We start from the raw sequence: 21,918 nt of genomic DNA on the forward strand, positions 1-21,918 counted from the left end.
CATTCTTATTTTGCATCTATTTCTTTGGAGACATTAGTTGGCTAAATAGTTAACTACTCAGTTAATGTCTGAGAGTGGAGAAGAAATTTTACACTTGGAGCTGATCATTTGGAAAATTTGTCAACAATCTGAGACTCCAATGACCCATTGAAATGAAACAACTGCAGCCTTAGATATAATTACTCAAATTATGCTTGCCAACATTTGTCATATTCAGGAATCTGTCACTTGGATGGAAAAAAGTAAACCTTTATGTCTAGTAAGTCTTGAGTGTGAGTTCTAGGTAGGACATCTAGAAGCCAGACTCATAGCCTGAAGGAAGTCCTTGGACAAATGACCTAAACTTTGGGGATTAATTATATCATATGCATGCAGTGAGTCTAGAATATTCCTTGTGTTCATTTGGAAGGCTGTAGTCCCTATAATCATAGGAGATTTGGAGTCTCTCTGGGAGTTGCAAAGGACTATGGGTGGTTCTGCCATTCACTGCTTCTCATACTGTCCCAACCAAAGGAATATTCACGAGTGTGTACATGCTTTTAGAATGTGGGAAGTGCCAAGAGATTTTCACACTGGTAGGTGTTGTTGTTTCTTCTCTATCCAATCTAAGTTCACTGTTGAACTGTAGCTTCCTACAGTTGACTTATGGGTCAAAAAAATTTTTTTTTCTGACATTTTGATGTCCTTCCAAGTTACATATCCAGTACTATCTAGTATGCTGACATGGACATACTCAGCTTGATTCTTTCTCTTCTGTATACTTTTGAGCTAAGATAAACTGCATGCAGAAACACGTTGTAAAATGGCTTTACATTTTCACATATATTTGAATGGGTTTTAATAGGAGATGTATGTTTAAACTCATGCATCATTAAGAAAGTATGGTTTCACCAAAGCTACTCAGTTGATGGCTTTGGTAGAAACAAGGTGTAATTCAACAAAATCACTAGGTACAATGACAGAGACTGCTTGTACTATGGGCTAAGATGCAGATGTTAAACTTAGATTTGTGAGTTCATCCTCACCATGTGCTCAGGTGGTGTAAACTTAGAAAATATTTCTCAGGATTCAGCTTTGCAGATTAAGTCCTCTTATGTGCTGTCAAAGGTCACAGTGAGCAAAGCATGGTGTTTCATGAGGGCTCTATCTTGCTTTTAGAAGGCCAAGATCCTGAAGCGAATCAAGTGTACTGTCTAGAGGTGTGTCTCATATACTATACCTCACACACTCTGGTCAGGATCCTGAGAATTCCGGAAGGTTCCAAGAGGGTGTCTGGTGGCCACAACCCATGCTTTGTTTCATCTCAGTTTTCTGGTGCATTCTTGGGAAATTCTTTTCTTTCTACAAATTTCCTTAGTGGCTTGGTTCATGTGTTTGAGACTATTGATATCTAAACTTGCATGAAAGCCATGGGTTTATTGTTGGTTGCTTCAGGGAAGCCCTGGTGGATGGGTAGCTGTTCACAAGTTCTCTGATCGATGCATGAGTTTTTAGGTGCCCTGTCTCTGACTACTTCCTTTCCATTTAGATCTCTTTGGTGTATTCTGTCATGGGAGGTCCTTTTGAATTGTTCTATTATGGTACAGGATGTTGAATACAATTGTTTAGGATGCTTTTTAAACACCTTTCCAGAAGGGGTATCTGCTGATGTGGGCTTGCTTTTATGGAGGATGAACATTGATTCTGTGTCACACCTACAACTTGCCAAACATTTGCCCAATTTTAATAATTAAGCCAGATTATGAGGATAGAAAGAAAGGATGAAATGGTGACGGATCAGGTAAAGGCAACTGAGAATCCATCTGGAAAGCATTATGGCACAGAGCACCGCCAGATACATAAATATTGAGCAAAATCACTCTATTAGCCTAGTGCTTGCATTTGGCAGCTAGCTGGTATTAAAATATTATGACAGATTAAAGTAATTTTAAATTGCACTGAAAATATACCCTTTGAGTCAGAATGGGCACTTAGATCAAAGTTGGATATAAAAATTGGTTCTTCTTTTTTTTTTTTTTTTCTTTTCTGGAAAGCTGTTAGACACCATAGATCAAGAAACCTGAAGTCTTTTGACTTCACAGGACCTCTTTTGGGAGCTTGCCCTATAAAAATAGTTAGAGATTTGAACAAAGTTTTTATAAATAGAGGTAGTTATCAAGGACTTACTTATTATAGTCCCCAAATGGCTCCTAAGGGCCAATGTCATAGTAGAATAATGGTTACCATAGTAGTTAAAATAATAGCACAGCGATAGAATTTTAATTAATTAGTGTATTTTAAAATAATCTTTTTGTGTGCATGTATTTGTGCGGATATATACACATTTGATTAGGTGCATGGAGGTGAGAGGTGTCAGATTGTCCTGACGTTGTTGATGAGCTTATTAGGGGGTGAACTGAAACCCAAACTTCAGTCTTCTGTGAGAAGAGTATGCACTCTTAAACACTGAGCTGTCTCTCCAGCCCCTAAGCAACAGGACTTTAAATAGTCTTTGCAAAAGATGTTTACAAGACAGTTTTTTTTCCTGATGAGATTAAATGAGAAAACAAAATTGGACCAGTACTATAATCATAGTTTTAACAAAGTGTATGGAATAAAATGGGACAGGAACATATTATTGTTTTAGACCAAGTAGTTAGCACACATGTATGTGTGCCTTGAAATCTTTTAAAGGTTTGGGCTTTGTTTGCCTGTGTTTGTACACATTGTATTGGGATTCAAAGGAAGTAGTGACAAAATCTACAGGACACTTCTTCCCTCATGTGTTAGTCTTCTTGAAATTCCACAGTCGTCATCTGTTTGGCTAAGGTTCTGAGCACATCCAGAAGGTCAGCACATGGGCTGTAATGTTAGAAATGTGAATCTGACCACCAGCAGTCTCCACTCCATTATAGCATTTTGGTTTTTGCTATGTGGGTGCTGCAGGCTGGGACCTTAACAGTGTTTGGAGACATAGCTGGAGAGGACTGCCCAAGCAGATTTTTCTGATAACTCAGTCAGAGGTGGGACTGGTGGCCCAGGGAATGCTGAGGATCAAGATGTATGAGCCTATAATATGTACATATATACATATATAACATATAATATATAATATTATATATATTGTATATAATATACACATATATAATATACATATATAATATATATATTTATATGGCAATAACGCTGTCATTGATGGATAATACTTTCTGGGTTGATTGGTACTAGCAATTTGTCAACATCATTATAATTTATACAAATTTTATATATATGTGTGTGTATATATATGTATACACACACACACACACACACACACACACACACACACACACACACACAAATGTAACTTTGAGGGCTGGGAAGATAGCCAAGTTGGTAAAGTGTTTGTCACACAAACATAAAGACCTGAATTTGTCCCCTAGAACCTACATAAAAAGCCAACCATGGTACTGCACTCTTGTGATTCTAGTCTTGGAGAGGCAGAGACAGGAGGATCCCTGGGGCTTGTTAGCCAATCAGCATAGACTATGCGGAGATCCCCCAGCCAATGAGTTGCTCTGTCTCAAAAACAAATGGGTAGATCCTGAGGGACAACACTCAAGGTTGATCTCTGGATTTCCTAAACACACACACACACACACACACACACACACACACACACACACACACACACACAAAAGAAGATGTGACTTTGAGAGGCTGAGGGTGTGGTGGAGTGACTAGAATGTGTGAAGCCCTGGACTTGATTCCCGTCACAAACCAACAAGCAAACAAGTTATTGGAGGTTCAAGTGCTTCAAGCGCAGCTTCTAATTCATAAGGTCCAGGTTTATCTCCATTGACAGTTTCCCTCTTCCTCCACTATGTCTGTCACAAATTGAGGGGCTCCTAACACCAACACACACGTTCTTCTGTGTCTCAGCCCTTTATGTGTGATCTTCCAGACAGTTTCTCATTTTCTTTCCTGTTTTGTTTATTTTTTAAATTAAATTTATTTTTATTCTTTAATCCCTTTTCAGTTTCCCCTTTTCATGGCTAGGTGCCTGCTGTCCTTCAGTACCTGTCTATTAAGGATCATCTGAGCTTGGTTTCTTGGTTCCTGTTTTGCTTCCTGTTTTGCTATGGCTTATGATTAGTTGTTTGCCACTTCTCACCCATTTAGAGAGTCTACAAAGACAGTTTCCAAATCCATGGTGTTTCCAGATGTTCTATTTGTGCTTGCGCTTGCTCTATGTCCATTTGCTGTTCAGATAAATAGTAAATGACTATGGGGATGATTATTGTTTTTCTGGCTAGCCTGGAACTCACTATGTAGAACTAGGTATCTTCGAACTCCTAAAGGTCTGCCTGCCTCTGCCTCCTGAGTGCTGGGATTAAAAGTGTGCACCACCGTGCCTGAGCAATAAATACTGGATGAATGAATGAATGAATGAATGAGGAACAAATAGACTGACTTTATTCTTGCTACCACCAGAATGAATGGTGAAATGCCTAATTGTGGGACAGGTGCTGTTTGCTAAATTTTCCACACAGGCCAATTTATCTGTTCATCTTTGGTGATGGCAATAATGCTGCCACTGATGGGTAAGACTTTCTGGGTTGATTGCTACTAGCAATTTGTCAACATCATTATAATTTATACAATTTTTTCATTTATTTTTTTCCCCAACAATGTTATGAACTCCGCTTTGAAGGTAACACTATGATACTGAGTCTTTGTTTAGATTGGTAAATATCTGTCAATATGTAATCATTGTCTCCAACATCAAAGTCAAGGTGTGAAAGAAACCCAAGTGGCAGCTGATTCAGTCAGACATTCCTCTGCACATTTGTACTTAGGACAGCTTTAATAGTGCTAAAACTTCTAAACCATCATTGGATTGCAAGCAGCATTATTTTGCCATTGACCCTTCATCTCTCATTCTCTTCAAAGCTGTAGGTTGCTAGGCAACTGGAGATGAGAGTCCTCTAAACTTGTGTTACTATTATACAACCACAGTCCCAGTGGATAGAGAGAAAAAAAAATCAACAAAGATAAAAACATGCCCCAGAATGATTATAATAATTCAGTAATTATCTGGCTTGCATCCTTAAGAACCACATTTATTCCTAAGCATATGCTGTCTCTTTATTTTTACTAGGTCACGAGAGCAGCTTTCATCTCAATTATCTGTAACTATGGATTCTCATTATAATTCTTCACAAAAAAAAAAGTGAATTATTTTAAATTAGTTTCAGTTGGAAAACAGTCCGTACCACTGTGCGGTTTGTGGTAAGTTGTGGCCTATAACTAGGCTATATTCGTGAAGACAAGATTTGCTAGAAAGTTTAACTGCAGAATGGGTCTGGGTGTGCCCTGCCACTCTGGGTGACTGCAGGCAGGACTGCAGACCCCCCTTAGCCTTGGTTTGCTCATCCATAGAAGGGAGCTGCAGTGACTTTAGAAGAAGCTGCTGTAGTCATTGTGACCAAAAAGGTTAGCTGTGGCCAGATGATGGGAGCTTTATTTGTTAGGGTCACATATTGTATTTCATTCTGAAGACATTGGTTAGTTTTGGAGCATTTCAGAGACACATGTGAGTTCTGGGTTCATTGACCATACTAGCTCAAACCAACAATCATTTTGTTTATTCGCAAATGTGCCTACAATTTGGCAGGGCTGAAAGGGCATCTGGTGTTGGATGGCAAGGCATGACTGGGCTGAAGCATTAGCTTCCAGGCTGGTGACTGCCATGAAAGGCTGGTGCTAGCTAGTTCAGCTAGGGCTGCGGGCCAGGCCCTCTGCCTCTGTCATGTGACTTCTCTGCTGTGTCAGGGCTTCTTATGGAAGGGTGGACTCACAGTAGGAGTACTTCCCACAGAGTGGTTAGTTTCCCCCAGAGGGGGAAAAATCTCATTAGACACCTTTAGGGATTCTTAAAGCTGAAGCCTAGAGCTCACACACTGTCACTTTAGACTGCCAGTCAATATTCAAGAGCAAGTGTCTACACAAGGGCCCGAGGAAGCAGGGTGTGGTTAATAGTAGCTGTTGGTGCACTTTCCCATGTTCTTCGCTATGGAACATATCTGCAGAATTTTTTTTATAGGGAAGAATTAGAAAACATTACTACCTTTCCTGCTGCATCGTGGTTTTCCTGAAGAATTCACTATGTGCGTGGGCTTTCTCTGTAGCCTGGTTACATTTAACCACAGCAGCATCCTATGGCATATCCATTCTTCCAGAACAACTGAATTGGGCTCATTGAGATTAGGCAGGGTGCCACCGTGGCTCTTCAGGATCAACTAGGCTGCAGAAAGTTTTGTTGCTGCTATTACTGTAAACAAGATCAGAATCCAATCAGGAAGACTTCTGCACTAGTTTCCCAGAGATGCCGTCACCTGTATCATGAACCGGGTGCCTGGAAACGGCAGAAATCGATTGTTTTTATAGTTCTATCTAAAATCAAAATGCTGGCATGGTTGGTTCCTTCTGAGAGCTACAGGAAGACCATGCTTCAGCTGCCTTCTAGTTTCTGGTCACTTTAGAAGTATCGCCTCATCCTTCATAATCTCACTGAGTGTTTTTATGTTGTCCTTCTTCAGTGCTTGTCTAACTTGTATCCAGTTTGCTGAGAAATTGACACTTAGGACAGTAACAATGTTTGTGTGACTGATACCATTCAACCAATAACACCTTCCCAACTGTGGTCACATGAAAGCAAAAGGAGATATTTGCAGTAGTTGCCACTATGTGAAAAAAAGGAATCTAGGAATCACTGGGCGACCTGTTGGCAGGACATAAAGACCACTGCGCCAGAGTCTTTTAGTAAATGGCTTATGAGGAGCAAGTGGCTGCCACTTGTCTAATCCTGGATGGTGTGGCTGAAGTGTAATCATTCTGGCTTGCATGAGTTTGGATACTCACTGGGTTGTATAGAAAACTCATTAAAAGGAACTCCAATCCCACCCGCACTACATAAACCCAGGGTAAATAGGATTGTTCAGGTCAACACACCCCTGATACCAGGAGGTCTCAAGGGGGACAGCAGTTATCAGTTAACTGAGCTTCTGTAGAAAACCAGGCTAAGTCTCCCTGCCTACATCAGTGTGAAAGCTCCAGCTCCGTTTGTTCTCATTGGTCAGGAAACAATCAGTGTGAGATCAAGGTACCTGCTTAGTTCTTTAATCCTTCCAAAAATTTAAAAATACTCACGTGAATGTGATCATGTGTTGCTGTTTTGGCCCCATGCGTGGGAGAGAAATACATTTACATCACACCCTGGGGATTCTGCCTTTGAATAGTACACTGAATATAGATTTGAAAAAAAAAAAAAAAAAGAACCCACTGTGATCTCACACATCCTCTGTGGTGGTGTGAGATGTGGTATGCTTATGAAAAGAACAAAGTCCCTCTGCTTCTCAAAATTGTGGCTGTCCAGGGCTGTGGGAAACGGAAGCTGGCAAGGAGCCTGACTCCTACTCCGACCTGCTCTCTCCCACTACCTCAAGCTTCCATGACATTGTCCTTTGCCAATCGTGCATGCACAAAGTGCATTCTGATGCCTGTGACTCCCCACTCTAGCCATCTCCCACTCCGATAACCCCCCTCCTTACAATTTCCTCTCATACATTTTCACTTCCCACCTCACCTTTGAGACCTACTGAGTTTAAGGAGGGTCATCTGTGTGACTATAGATTCGGAACTACCTTTGGGAGCCTGGCGGGCTTCTCAGTGGGTACACAACAGCAGACAGTCGTGGTCTGCCCTCTAGAAACCATGGGGAGTCAGGAGTTCAGCAGAGGGAGGGGGCGTGGATATAGTCCTATTGCATATAGCCAGGGCTGCTATGAAACCATGACTGAGAACTTCTGGCTCTTACATTCCCTCTACTACCTCTTCCCTGATGATTCCTGGGCCTCCCTCTTTTATTTCTGAGTTTTCAGTGTGTATATAAAACAAGTGAAGGTGGAAACCAGGAAGTTGAAAATATGCTTGACAGCTGTGGCGAAAGGAGAACTTGAATTGCCACCTGCACCTCAGATTGTACCAGAGTGATACGATTTGTGATATGGGAAGATACAAGGGGGGGGGTATGCTGAATGAAAATGCAAGGTACCAGGTCTGTCGTCCCAGGGAGGCTGAGGTAAGTGGGAGGCCAGCCTGGGCTAGCTTTTGAGACCCTGTCTCAAAATACAGGTGTGGAGGGAGATAGCTCAATGCATAAGATACTTGCTGTGCAAGAAGAGAACTAGAGTTTGGATACGCAGAATCCATGTGAAAAACCATACAGATGTGGCTGCTGTTATAATCCCAGTACTTAGAAGGCATGCGCAGGATCCTTGGAACAAGCTGGCTAGCTAGACTAAGTGGACTTGGCAAGCTCTAGGTTCAGTGGGAGATCCTGACTCTGCCTCAGTTAAAACATAGAGAGAGCTGAAGGAAGAGACCTGACATCAACGTCAGGCCTCTCCACATATACCAACATGTATGTGAGTATGCACATATACACACTCATACATACCACACATGTGCATAAATTAAATATTATTAGTTTTAAATATTATTATTAAATATTATTAGTAATTAGTTTTAAAAATGATGCAAGATCTACTGTGAGTAGAAGTGCATCCTGGCCAGACAGAGGGAACTGTTTCAAATGAGAAAGAGGCGTAGGAACAAAAGCGGTACAAACAAAGAAGTCACCCCAGAAGGTGAAAGATGGACAGGAACAAAGGCTAGAACTTTCAAGAGAGGATGGACCAGGTAATGAGTGTAGAGAGATGTTGTGGTGGTTTGAACAAAAATGGCCCCCATAGACTAATACAGAATGACACTATTAGGAGGTGTGGTCTTGCTGGAGTAGGTGTGGTCTTGTTGGAGGAAGGGTGTCACTAGGGGATGGGCTTTAAGGTCTGAGAAACTCAAACAAGTTCTCTTTCTGTAGCCTTTGGATCTAGAGGTAGAACTTTCAGTTTCTCCCACACTATGTCTGCCTGTGTGCTCCCTGCCATGATGATAATGGACTGAACCTCTGAACTGTAAGCCAGCCATAATGAAATGTTTTCCTTTATAAGACCTGCCATGGTTATGGTGTTTCTTCACATCAATAGACCCTTAACTAAGACAGATGCAGCTCCTCGTGAAATTGAGGGGAAAGGAGTACTGCCTGAGAATATCAAAGCATCCTTGTAGTGGCTTCTGCAGATGAAGAAGGGGGAGGGATGGAGGGAGGGAGATGGGGAGAGAGACGAGAGATACCATGACCATGGCAACTTATAAAAGGGGCTTAAAATTTTAATTGGGAGCTTGCTTATAGCAGCCGTAGGCAGGCAGACAGATATGGTTGTGGAGCAGTAGCTGAGAGCTTACGTGAGAGCTTATATCTGGTCCGCAAGCAAGAGACATAAAGCAAAACTGAGCCTACCCTTGGTGACACCTCTTCTAACAAGGCCACACCTCTTAGTCCTTCCTAAACAATTCCACTAACTGGGGATTAAGCATTCAAATATATGAGTCTATGTGTGGGCATTCTTATTTAAACCACCACATATATCTCTATAGTTACATCATCTATCTATCTATCTATCTATCTATCTATCTATCTATCTATCTATCTATTTATTTATCTATCTATCTAACATCTATCTATCTATTATCTATTATCTATCTATCTATCTATCTATCTATCTATCTATCTATCATCTATCTATCTATCTATCTATCTATCATCTATCTCTAGTTATCTATATCTATCATCTATATATCTATATCTATTTATATGTACTCATCTATCTATCTCTATATAGGTCTATATCTCTAACTATAGGTATAGATATATCTATATTTACATATTTCTATGTAAATATATAAACATAGACATAAATATAGATATAAATATGGATATCTATATATCTTTATTTTGCATTATATAGAGATAGATAAGAGATGACAGATAGTTATATAGATAAATATATAGATAATAGCAAGTCTAGTCCAGCCATGCTCCTTATCCTAAGACTTATTACTGATACTCATTAATTATGCATATAGACAACTTGGAAATCCCATGGGAACATTGTAGGACTTTTCTGTGGGAGATAAATGTCTATAGGTCTTGCATGAAAAACATTTATCCCATGTGTTGCTTAGGAGAATTTTGTTGAAGTGGCTAAAAATAGACATGTGATGTGGAGACCTTAAGAGCAGTCCTTTATTTAAAAAATAAAGCCCATCATTGCTATAGCACATTACAGAATCGAGGAAAAGCACTACCAGCAGCATTTAGCATTACACAGCAATGTGATTTTTTTTTCATGCTCTTAACCTTATTAATCCATCGTTTAGCAAATGTCAGATGTATTTTCAGAGGCATGCAATCAGGCAGCCACCTTCTGAAGCAGGTGCATATCTCCACTGGTAAATGGCTGGCCAGAGCTCTCAGGGTAGGCGGATCGTAGCATAGCCAACTCTTCTGAGGGCAGATCTCTTGTTCCACGGTCTGCAGCTCAGACAGTGTGATCCTTTCCAAAAGCCAGGGGCGGCAGGTTTCGAGGCTATTTCTGTGCTGGCACCAAGGAGGATAAGAAATAAGTATCCCAGATCAGCAGCAGCCTTGTATACAGCCAACTGTGGCTCCGTTCCCTTTGTAACCATCCTGAGGTGCTCCCTGGATGTCAGGGGCTGCAGAGGCTCCATGTGCCAGCCCCTCCTGAAAGAACTACGAGCTTCACTGTAACACTTACTGAGCTGTTTGCAGGTTAGCCATGAGCCCTCAGATCTCGGCCAAGACTGATGAAGATGAGTCCAGTTCCTGATGCCCTCAAAGACCCACTGACGCTTTAAGGCAATAATGAGTAGGTACAGGGGAGTAGTGGCCAGACGCCAGCATTCTGTCAGCTGAGAAGGTACAGGGGAGTAGTGGCCAGATGCCAGCATTCTGTCTGTCAGGCCTTCTTGAAACTGAGCTGAGATCACAGAGAGCAGGCCTCTGAAGCTTGTCTTTAGGAAAAGAACAAGATTCTGCCTGGATGATTGGCCTCCGGGGTACTGAGCAGTGGACAAACAGGGAGGCCTGTGGTAGCAGGTGACCCGTTGCTCTCATCCTTTTGTGCTTTGGTCCACTTTTAAGTCCAGCTATCTTCTGGATAGTAAGTAAATGTGAATGTGAGAGTTCAGATAAGGTTCCTGTCCATGAATTCTTTGGACTTACCCAAAATATCTCCACCCCAGGAACAGTGATGATGGTATCTGATAACTAGTGAATATTGAAAGTGGAGACCAGCAAAGGGTGGAGACTTCAAAAATAAAAGGAACAAGTGAAACCCGTCCTGACATCACCTACAGCGATTCAGAAGTGTCACCTTTCAGGGACCCTGTGCATAGCTCCTCTGACAGGCTTTTCGATAGGCTCATGGTATGAAAGTGTCCCCAGTGGCTTCTGTTGTGTGGCCTGACATATTCCTTTCTTGGTGTATTTTTAAAGTTAGCATCAGCATCTGTCTTTACAACAAAAATATACACACATGTCAGCCTGTGTGTCAACAATTACCGAAATGATAACTGTACTTTGAAGAGTTAGTAGAACTGATGGCTTCTAGAACATATGCTTTTAAAAAAACTTTATAAAAGACTCCCCCCTTTCCCTCTTGTCTCTTCTCCTCCCCTCTTCTCTTTTCTCTCCTCCCTCCTCTCCTCTCTCCTTCCCCCTCTCTTTCTTCCTCCTCCCTCTCCCTCCCTCCCTCCCTCCCTCCCTCCCTCCCTCCCTCCCTCCCTCCCTCCCTCTTCCTCCTTCCCTCCCTCCTTCCATCCCCTTCTCTCTTTCTTTCAATAATTTCTCACTATACATCCTGGAACTTACTATGCAGACTGGGCTGGCTTCACTTGCAGGAATCCTCCTTTCTGCTCCCTGAGTTCTGAGATCACAGATGTATACCGAACACTGTGCTGGGCCTGCGAGTTTTCTTTCTTAGCTGGCTTCTGCTCAGCTCCCTTCTGAGCCTAAGGTGGTGGATGAGGACAGGAGCTACCGAGTGCATTTTGCATTATTGTATAGTCCAGGGTGCTGGAAACCTAAGAGTTCCTTGGAGTCTGGATTGTCCTCACCCCAGAGTCCAGCTAGTGTCCTTCCATTACCCATGGATAAATGAGTGAGTGGCGACAGGTCTTAGGCATAGCTCTTGTGAGTAGTTCTTAAGGAGAGCAAGGTATAAAGGCAGGAGAGAGGCTGTGCTGCATACTAATTTATTTTATGTATATGTGCTAACTAATTTTATGTTAACTTGACATAAGCTAGAGATATCTCAACATTGGGAACATCAATTGAGAAAATATCTCCATAAGAATCTGGCTGTAAGGAATTTTCTTAATTATTGACTGATGGGGGAGGGCCCAGCACACTGTGGTTGGTGCCATCCTGGGCTGGTGATGCTGAGTCCTATAAGAAAGCAAGCTGAGCAAGCCAGTGAGCAGCACCCCTCCATGGCCTCTACCTCAAGTCCTGACTACTGGTTCCTGCTCTGTTGAGTTCCTGTCCTGACTTCCTTCAATGATGAACAGTGATGTAAGTGTAAGCCAAATAAACATTCCCTCCCTAAATTGCTTTGGTCATGGTGTAGCAATAGAAGCCCTAACCAAGACGGTATATTTGTGTGTGTGTGTGTGTGTGTGTGTGTGTGTGTGTGTATGTGTAATGTTGTGTATGGGTATGATATGTGTAATTGTAACTGTGTGTGCCCATGTATGTGTAGGGAGGCATAAACATGTCTCCCAACCATTGGTTTTGTTTTGATAGGTCTCTCACTGAACCTGAAGTTCTCTGATTTGGACAGTCTGGCAGATCAATGAGCTCCAGCTATCTGCTTGCTTCAGTCTCCTCAGTCCTTGGGTTACAGGAGCATGCCACCATCCCTGTCTCCCATGGGTTCTGGGAATCTTAACTTCAGCCCTTGTGCTTTTGCAGCAGGCACTGTACTGACTCAGATATCTCTCCCCATCCCTTACCACTTGTTAATGTGTAAGACCGAGCATTCATGAGGCCCAGTTTGGGTCACAGCTAGAAGAACTTACACTGTTGAGTAAGCAGAATTTGAGAAGAGTCTAGTAAAAGGTCTATTTGTACATGTGTGGATGGGACACACAAAATGCAACTAAGACTGCCTGGGAGTAGTCAGATCCTTACTGACCTGGTCTCTGAGCTTATAGATGTTATAGACAGACAGACAGGCAGACACCAGTAATGGCATGAGCTTTTGAAACCTCACAGTCTGTCTGCAGTGACACACTTCATCTACCAATCCTTATCAAACAGTTCTACCAACTGGGGACCAAGTAACCAAATATACGATCGTGCCTATGGGGGCTATTCTCATTTGGGCCACCACACTAGGAATCTTCAAGTCACAATACTTGCTAATATTTTTGAGCATTTCTGTGTGCCACCCACACGGACACTCGATGGTTTTCCTCAATTATGCCATGGATTCTCACAGTCCCATAAAGTATTCATTACCATCCCCTTGTATATCAAATGAGAGGTGAGGGGACTTATTACCTGCCCAGATGGAACTTGGCTTCTGCTATTCAGAGCCTTTTCTTCCACCAAATACAATCTAAAGAGTCTCTGAGAAGCCTTTGCAAACACTGGGACTCTAGCTAATATCCAACATCAATGAGTTGAAGACACTGTAATTGGTTGTGGGCATAGGGCAATAAGAAGACACACTATTTCCGCTGTCTCGGAGCTTATAGTTCATTTCAGAGGGGCAAGGATAATAACAGAGAAGGCAGCAGGTCATGAGCAGTACTGTGTAGTGAGGTGATGTCAGGAGAGAGATGGAGAGAGAGGGACGCTATCTGAGAAGTGAATTTTTAGGAGCTAGAGGGAAGAGATTTGGAAGAATTTAAAATAATGGCTTAGGTAGGCGAAATGGCTTAAGTAAGCTCAACAAATCAGATTTGAACTGGAGACCATCAGCCATGGTTTTATCTTCATTGGTTATTATTTGAGATAGAGTTTTGTTATGTAGCCCAGAATGTCCCTGAATTTACGCCCTTCTCAGCCTCAGCCTCCTGTGTGCTGGGATTACGTAGGGGTGCACCACCACAGCTGGCTCCTTATTGGTTACTTGATAGCTCCAGCGTCCACTTCATACTTGTAGTCAGAAAGGCAGCCACTGGATACAGGAAGTATGGAAATTATCCTTTCTCACCCTTTTAATATATGCCAGCACTTAATTGCTTATCTTTCCAGATTATACAAGCAACATGTTTATTATTAGAAATATTGGAAATAGAGAAAAAGTATAAAAAGGCATTTCACAGCCATTTACCCCTTATTTCAAAATTGAAATTAATTACTAGGCCCAGGCTGTTGATTTGGTAGCTACCAGGCCCATGTGGCCATTTAAGCTAGTGTTTAAATTATTTACTAGTAAACCACATACAAAGTTTAGCCCCTTACTCTCCACAGCTACATTCTGAGTACTCAGAGACTGCCTCATAGGTGTCTACCCTGTGGACAGGGAGGAGAACACGTTTTACCCTTATAGCAAAGCCTGAGGGACAGCTCTGTGTGTGTACTTTTGGGTTTATGCATTTGTACTGTGCCACAGTTTTGGCAACACCTGCTGTGGTGTGTTTAGATACCAGCGGCTAATGCAGTGACACCATCTTCCCTCGTTGGGTTTCCGCGTCCTTGGAGAATCTCACGGAAAAAGTTTCATTCCTCTAACTATGCTAGACTATTGTTTTGAGTGACTCATTTCCTCCAGGCTGCAGCTTAGGTCTCTAGAGTCTATACATCACACCATTCAGTAAGGGATAGGCTTAGGAACAATTACGCTTACTGCATGCTCACACACAACTGTAGTAGCAGGAGCCGTGAGCCTACAGGAATCATCATGAGAAGGCAAGTGGCCCTGTCAATCTTGGATGGATAGAATAACACATGCAAGGGTATTATTTCTGACAGGGCTAACCTGCAGCCAGCTTCCACTCTGAACATGTGATTCTTTCAATAGTGACATTCATATGTCAGGCCATGGGTCTGGGCTGGGTGGTTTGAATGACTCAGCTGTATTTGTTTCTGTCTGTAAATAATTGTGATTGTCTGGTGAGGACAGCAGCTGTCTCAGCAGTTTGGGATTGGTTATGGTTTGTAAAGGATGCAGTTCCGCAGGGCCCTTTTACCAGCAGAATCTGGCTCAGCAACTTTGGTCTGGAGGGAGATGCTGATGCCATTCTGAAGCTCCAACAAGGATTGATGTGTCTGAGCTGCTTGGGACTGCCCTGTAGAGCAAGTCCTGTGCTTTTATATTCAATAAGAATTCTCTACCCAGTTGTTATTTATTCAGAAAAGCTTTCTGATCTTTTCCCTGCTGTTTCTTGTGATGTCGCATCTACTTCTAAGATATATTCTTGTCTTCTATCATGCTTTCCTTCAGGAGCCAAACACTAGAAGATGCCCCTGCACCATCTATACAAAATGATACATGTAGTGTCACTGATAATAATCTTCCCTTGGGTATATATAAAAGTGAAGGTCATGGGAGCATGCTATCCCCAGCAAGCCCTCAGATGGGTCTCCAGGTGGGAATAGACTCAGCAGTAGCCACAGCCCCACAGCAGGGACCCCATGGGCACAAGAGACAGGTGGCCAGCTGGAAGAGCATGACCTGAGAGTTCTCCTCATCCCTAACTCTGTATAGTTTGGGCAATACGTGAGGCTGCATGTCGTGTATGTTCAGACTTCAGACATTTTCAGTGCCTCAATACATGCCTTACCTCAGCCCAGGGTGCCATGATCACTGCCAAGGAACCTCCAGTGTGATTGTCCACATTTCCCAGTGAAGACTGTAGCCTATTATTATCAGGGCCATTAGAGAGAAAATGGCCGCTGCCTACTGACTTCCTTTCTCCATCCATCATGCCATTTTCTCCATGCATTGCCTTTAAGGTAAATTTTTATTTTATCTTTTAAATTATAAACACCATAGTCTTTTTGAAAATGTTATGATACATTGGCTTCCTCAAAGGCATGGCTTTGTAGGAACCCTCTGTGCCTCTTCTCTGTCTCTCTGTCTCTCTGTCTCTGTCTCTGTCTCTGTCTCTGTCTCTCTCTCTCTCTCTCTCTCTCTCTCTTTCTCTCTCTCTCTCCCTTTCTCTCTCTGGCAAATGCATTTCTGAATTCGGGGAATTGCCCTGAAAGCCTTTCAAACCATTAGTTACATTGTGGGTGTGTCCTGGTGAGACCACTCCAGCTGCTGATAAGAAACATCACAGGAGCCCTTTTATAGGCTCTTTGTAACAGAGGTGCATTCTTGGGTAGTCTGTCCCTGGACTCTTCTCCATGTTTCTGACATAGGGCTGTTGTCAGGGGCAGTTTGATTATTGAGCACTGTTTTGAGTTCAGGATACAGTGTTGTCTCAGAAGTGGTCTTAGCTTATACCTTTCAGGCATCTCTCTCTCTCTCTCTCTCTCTCTCTCTCTCTCTCTCTCTCTCTCTCTCTGTGTGTGTGTGTTTGTCTGTCTGTGTCTCTGTGTGTGTAAAGGCCAGGGGTTGATGTTGGGTGTCTTCCTGTGTCTCTGTGTGTGTCTCTCTGTATGTGTAGAGACCAGAGGTTGATGTTGGGTGTCTTCCTGTGTCTCTCTGTGTGTCTCTGTGTGTTTAGAGGCTAGAGGTTGATGTTGGGTTTCTTCCTGTGTCTCTCTGTGTGTGTCTCTGTGTGTAGAGGCCAGATGCTGATGTTGGGTGTCTTCCTGTATAGATCTCCACCTTATTTTTTTCAGTCAGAATCCCTCACTAAATCTAGAGCTTACCCTGTTGCCTAGACTGGCTAGTCAAGATTCTTCGGGATCTACCCATCTCTGTCTCTGCCCCCAGCACTGATTACAGATGTGCGGCACTGCACACTGAGTTTTCATGGGTGCCAGGGATCTGAACTCAGAGCCTCGGGTTCACACAACAAACACTTTGGGTAAATCACTGAACCATCTTGCAGGAACCTTTCGACATTTCCTCAGATACTTCTCCTTAGGGATATTAGGTGGCTCTTTGTCAAAGTGATTCATATTTTCCTGTGTGAGGGGAACAGCACTTGGTAAGATCCCTCCAGGCTTGGCTGGTGACCTTCACTTCTCATCATGTTATATATTGCTCCATTTAGAGGTCCTCGAAGAGTAATACACAGTGGTGGCAGATATTCCTGGACCAAGTCGCAGAACCATGATGCTGTGCACCTGGGCTATTTCTTTATAGCTCCCAACAGAATTGCATTAATTGAATAAGTCTAATATTAGGTCCCAAGTCCCCCACCCCCACCCCCGAGGTAGGACATAGCTATATGGGCTAACATGTTCTGTAAAATAGCTGTTTAGGCGTGTTAGCTATCCCGTTGCTGAATGCCTTTAATATAATGTTATATATGGAATTTTGAGTTCAGGGCCACGGAAATCAAACCTCTACTAATGACTTCATGTGACAAAACTTGGATTAAGAAGTACTTCATACATCATCTTTAATCTTTTGTCTCCATTACCTTGAAGCTCAGGGGAAACTTCTAAGCTTAGTTGTAGAAACTCTTCTAAGTTTAGCTTTTCAAATGTGATGCCCACATTTCTTCTCCACCTTTATGTCTTGTCTTTGGGAAACTGATAATTCTCTCTCTCTCTCTTTCCCTCTCTCTCTCTGTCTCTGTGTTTGTAGGGGGTGGTTGTTTTATCATAGCTATACATTTTGAAGTGAGCTATACCAATTTGCATTTGGAAATGGAACTGGGAGAGACATCAGTGTTGTTTTTTTTTTTCCCTAGAGTTTCCCATAGGTTTACCATATGCTATAGAAACCCATAGAGAGGGAATGGGGGCAAAGAAAAAGAAGTCTGAAGTTAGGAAGGGAAGGGAATATACATAACTAAAGAACATGATTGGAAGCTGGAGAGATGGCTCAGTGGTTAAGACTGTCTGCTGTTCTCGTTGGGGACCCCATCACCCATGTCAAGCAGCTCATAACCATCTGAAATGTCAGCTCTAGGAAATGCTACATCCTCTTCTGGCCTCTGAAGGCACCTGTGCTTACACACATAAACCCCACACAGATGCACACAAGTGCACATAACTAAAAAGAAAGAATCTTAAATAGAACATTATGAGTGAAGGTAGAAAGGTGAAGCATCTACAAAATGTAGCAAAGTAGAGATCCAGGGAAAGAGGTAGAAATCTCTCTTAAGAGCAGGCAAGGCGCTGACAGTGGTGGCACACCCCTTTAATCCCAGCACTTGCAAGGCAGAGGCAGGAGGATTTCTGAGTTCGAGGCCAGCCTGGTCTACAGAGTGAGTTCCAGGACAGCCAGGGCTACACAGAGAAACCCTGTCTCAAAAAACAAACAAACAAACAAAAGCAGGCAAGGCAGTTCTGGAGTCTCGATTTGGCTACCAAACTCACTTAGAGCTAGGTTAGGCAAGTGCTGAAAAGTTGGGTTTTTGAATTGGTGTTAGTCAGGGTTCTCTAGAGGAATAGAACACATAGAACCTCTCTATATTACAAAGGAATTTGGGGCTGGAGAGATGGTTCAACAGTTAAGAGCACTTGCTGTTCTTCCAGAGAACTGGAGTTAGCTTCTCAGCACCCACAGGGGGGCATTTCACAACCTCTGTAACTAGTTCCAAGGGATCTGATGCCCTCTTCTGACCTCTGCAGGCACCTGGGCACTTGTGCATACCCTTCCCTGTATGCATACATGAACATTTGAAAATAAAATAAAAGGGAATTTATTGAATTGGCTTACGTGATATAGTCTTGGGAGTTCCACAGTGTCTGTCTTCACACTGGAGAAGATGAGGTCCTAGTAAGTGCTTAGTCTATAAGACTGGGCTCCTAAGCAGCGTCAGTCTGATGCTGAAGGATTGTGGATTCCTGGGGAGCCACTGGTCTTCAGCACATGTCAGAAGCCAGACAAAGTCAGATTCATTTACCAGTGAAAGAATGTAACAGTATAGGAAGTGGCAGCTGTGATAGACATAACAGGGTAAATGAACTTGCCAGGAAGCCATGAGGATGAAAACTGAAAGCTTTTCTCTTGGACCTCCTTTTATCTGGCTGCCACTGGGAGTAGCATTTGCGTTTGTCTTCTGACTTCAAAAACGCTTCCAGGTTTGCCCACACCGTGCCTCTTAGTTGACTCCTGATCCAGTCAAGTTAACAATCAAGACTGATCATCATGGATGAGACAGGATGAAAGTGTGAGGTATTCATTTGACATACATGGTGATTAGATTATCCACTTTTACAGTTCAGGGTCCCAGCCAAAGGAATGGCGCCACCTACAGTGGGCAGATCTTCCAACTTTGATGAACACAATCAAGATAATCCCTCACTGGTATACCTAAAGGCCCGTGTCCCCAGTGATTTCTAGATTCTATCAAGTGGAAAATCACAGCTGGTATATACAAAATGCCCCTAAGTAAAAACTATATTTATTTTAGCACTTTACCTCTGAACACGGATTCAAGCAAATTGGTTACTAAAAGCATATACCGGGAGGAAATCCCTGTTCTGTTTGGAAGAAATCAGAATTTTGTAGTTGAAAAAAATGATAAATACACAGGTGTTTATGAATCATTTCAAAACCAGCGCAAGTCAGAAACTGAAATGTGAGTGGGGACAAGGAAGCAGTTACTGTCCTGGTAGCATGCCAGCTCAGGCCAATGTCAGAGTCACCTTGAATATAAAGATTCGAGGTGGTGATGTCTTCATTGGGTCCCAGGACTTTGTGGACCTGCTCATGCTCATTTTCACTTTGAAACAACCACATAGACCAAGTTTGGTTGCAAATCAGTAACCCCTGCTTTTTGCACTTGTGGCGTATATGAAATGCAGGGCGGATCTATTTGGGAGTTCAGCCGGCAGCAAACGGAAGCTGACTGTTATGTATTGCTAAAGCTTACTGCATTTCATTCCTGTAACCCCAGGAAACATACTGAAAACTGTGTGTGCTGGTGTACCAGATCCCTCCTGGAGTTCTAATCTTTCTCCGCCATGAATGGTGCATCCCTGCTAATGTGATAGATGCGTCAAAGAAGACTGGAGATGGAGATATAAGGTGTAAATACACAGAACTTCTGCTTTGCAAAGTCCAAGAGATTTCGTCTTATTGGAAATCCTGTTTAAAATTTTAAATAAAATTTGTTGCCTGTGTCCTGGACTATTCGCTACTGGACCCTACCTGCCCTTGGGGGTTGGAGGTGAGGTGACACTGAGTCAGTGGGACAGATTCCAGGAGCAGGTGAGAAATGTCACAGCAAGCTCCTTTAATACCCTTCACCAGAGGCCCATTGGTCCCAAGAAAGCCTTTCCTCTAAACAGCAGTTCCTGATTGGCTGGCATTGTCTTCATCAGCAATCTCTCTCTCAGACAGTCCTCAATTAGGTCCGCCTGCAGAAGGTGTTTTGCGGCTGTGCGCCTCTGGCGTTTATATAGAGGTGGCTGTGCCGTTCCTCCTATAAAAACCGAGATATAAAAATTGCAATTTCTCCTTTAAAAAAATGTTTGATTTTTGCATACATTTAGGTTGTCTCTGCCGTAAGGGTACAAGCACGCCACGCGTGATATTTCTTTCATGAACACAACATATGTGGTTTGGCTAAATGCTGGCTGTGGTGTGTTCTCTGTACTCACGAAGTGAGTCCCACCATAGGTCTTGGGATTGAATCAAGTCTTGAGGAAAAAAATTGGAGTAATTTGACTATATTTGCTTTCAACATCAAAAAATGGTGTTTTGGTTGGGAGGGAGCTTGCATTTTCTATTCCAGGCTGCTCTCTACCTCACTTCCGTTTTTTTTTTTTTTTTTTTTTTTTTGGGGGGGGGGGAATCCTCTAAGACGAACTAAGGTAGACATTGCTTAGATCTTCTACTTTGCATTGTCCTCAATTAAAAATGAAATTCTGAGAGAGAAAAGAGCATTCAAGTGTTGCTTTTGTTCCAGTTCAGTTGATCCAGCATCTACAGTGGCTAAGTTCTGGAAAGGGTGGGTGTGGCTTTCCTCAGACAAGAACTGGAGGCCCATGTCTTAGAATAGGAGAAACTTAGCAATGGCCTAAGCTACTCATGCTAGGTAGGCCTGGGTGGCCTGGAACCTGCTCTGTCGATTACAGTGGCCTTGAACTTGTGGCAAGTCTCCTGACTCTTGCCTTTTGGATTATGGCCATGTAACACTGTACCCAGCTCATGCAATTTAAACCACAAACAGTCTTGTTTTAGGTTCTAGGGGTGGCCATTTGCTGTATAGCTCATCACTTGCACATGGTCTATACTGTTTCTGACAGGACTTCCTGGTACAGGTTAGATCACTTTTTTCCCATCCTGTTTGGCAGGTTCTAGAAGCCTCGTTGCTTGTTCACTGGTTTGGTTTGGATCAGTTGACCTGCAGGCCTGGTACATCTGTTCAGGCACCTGGGCTGCTTCTAGGTAATGAGACATCTTATTTCGGAGGCCCAGAAGGTGGGAGAGGTGATGAGACAGGTGTCTGTTTCCCTCTCGGGAGTCCATGCTTGCATTCTGTGGCTGTGAGCATGGCCTTTGGACCCAGGGTTCTTAGTACTGTGTCTCAGCTCTGACATTTACCTGCTGAGTGACCTTCAACAAGTTACTTTGTCTTTCTGTGCTTCACTTTCTGCACCTGCAGAATGAGAGTGACATCAGTGTGCTTATTCATGAGTCACAGAGAAGAGTACCTGGTGGGGAGCACCCCTGGGTTGGTACCACTCCCTTCAACCCATCCTTTCTCAAAATGTGTGCCCTCCAGGACTTGCATAAGATGGTGAGGGACTCACAAGCTCCCACCCAAGGAGCTATTGAGTCAGTGGTTACTGGGGGAGTGGGAGACATTTTCTTCTGTAGTGTAGCTACTGGTCAGCTGCACATAGTCCTGTTAAGAGCCCTTTGCCTCTGCTCTGGTGGGCAACCA

The 21,918-nt window shown here is 42.9% G+C and overlaps 1 protein-coding gene and 1 long non-coding RNA gene across 2 annotated transcripts in view; both read left to right on the forward strand.

Annotated features, from left to right (window-relative positions):
* The window catches only part of Dner (delta/notch like EGF repeat containing), a 294,143-nt gene that overhangs the window by 21,022 nt on the left and 251,203 nt on the right, over nt 1-21,918 (forward strand). The gene's annotated exons all lie outside the window — the stretch shown is intronic.
* On the forward strand, nt 14,807-20,149 carry LOC143434826 (uncharacterized). Its single transcript, XR_013104622.1, has 2 exons — nt 14,807-14,863; nt 19,924-20,149. It is a non-coding gene; the product is annotated as an uncharacterized LOC143434826 (long non-coding RNA).

The sequence above is a fragment of the Arvicanthis niloticus genome, chromosome 17 (assembly GCF_011762505.2).
Source record: "Arvicanthis niloticus isolate mArvNil1 chromosome 17, mArvNil1.pat.X, whole genome shotgun sequence".
In the NCBI taxonomy this organism is placed as follows: domain Eukaryota; kingdom Metazoa; phylum Chordata; class Mammalia; order Rodentia; family Muridae; genus Arvicanthis; species Arvicanthis niloticus.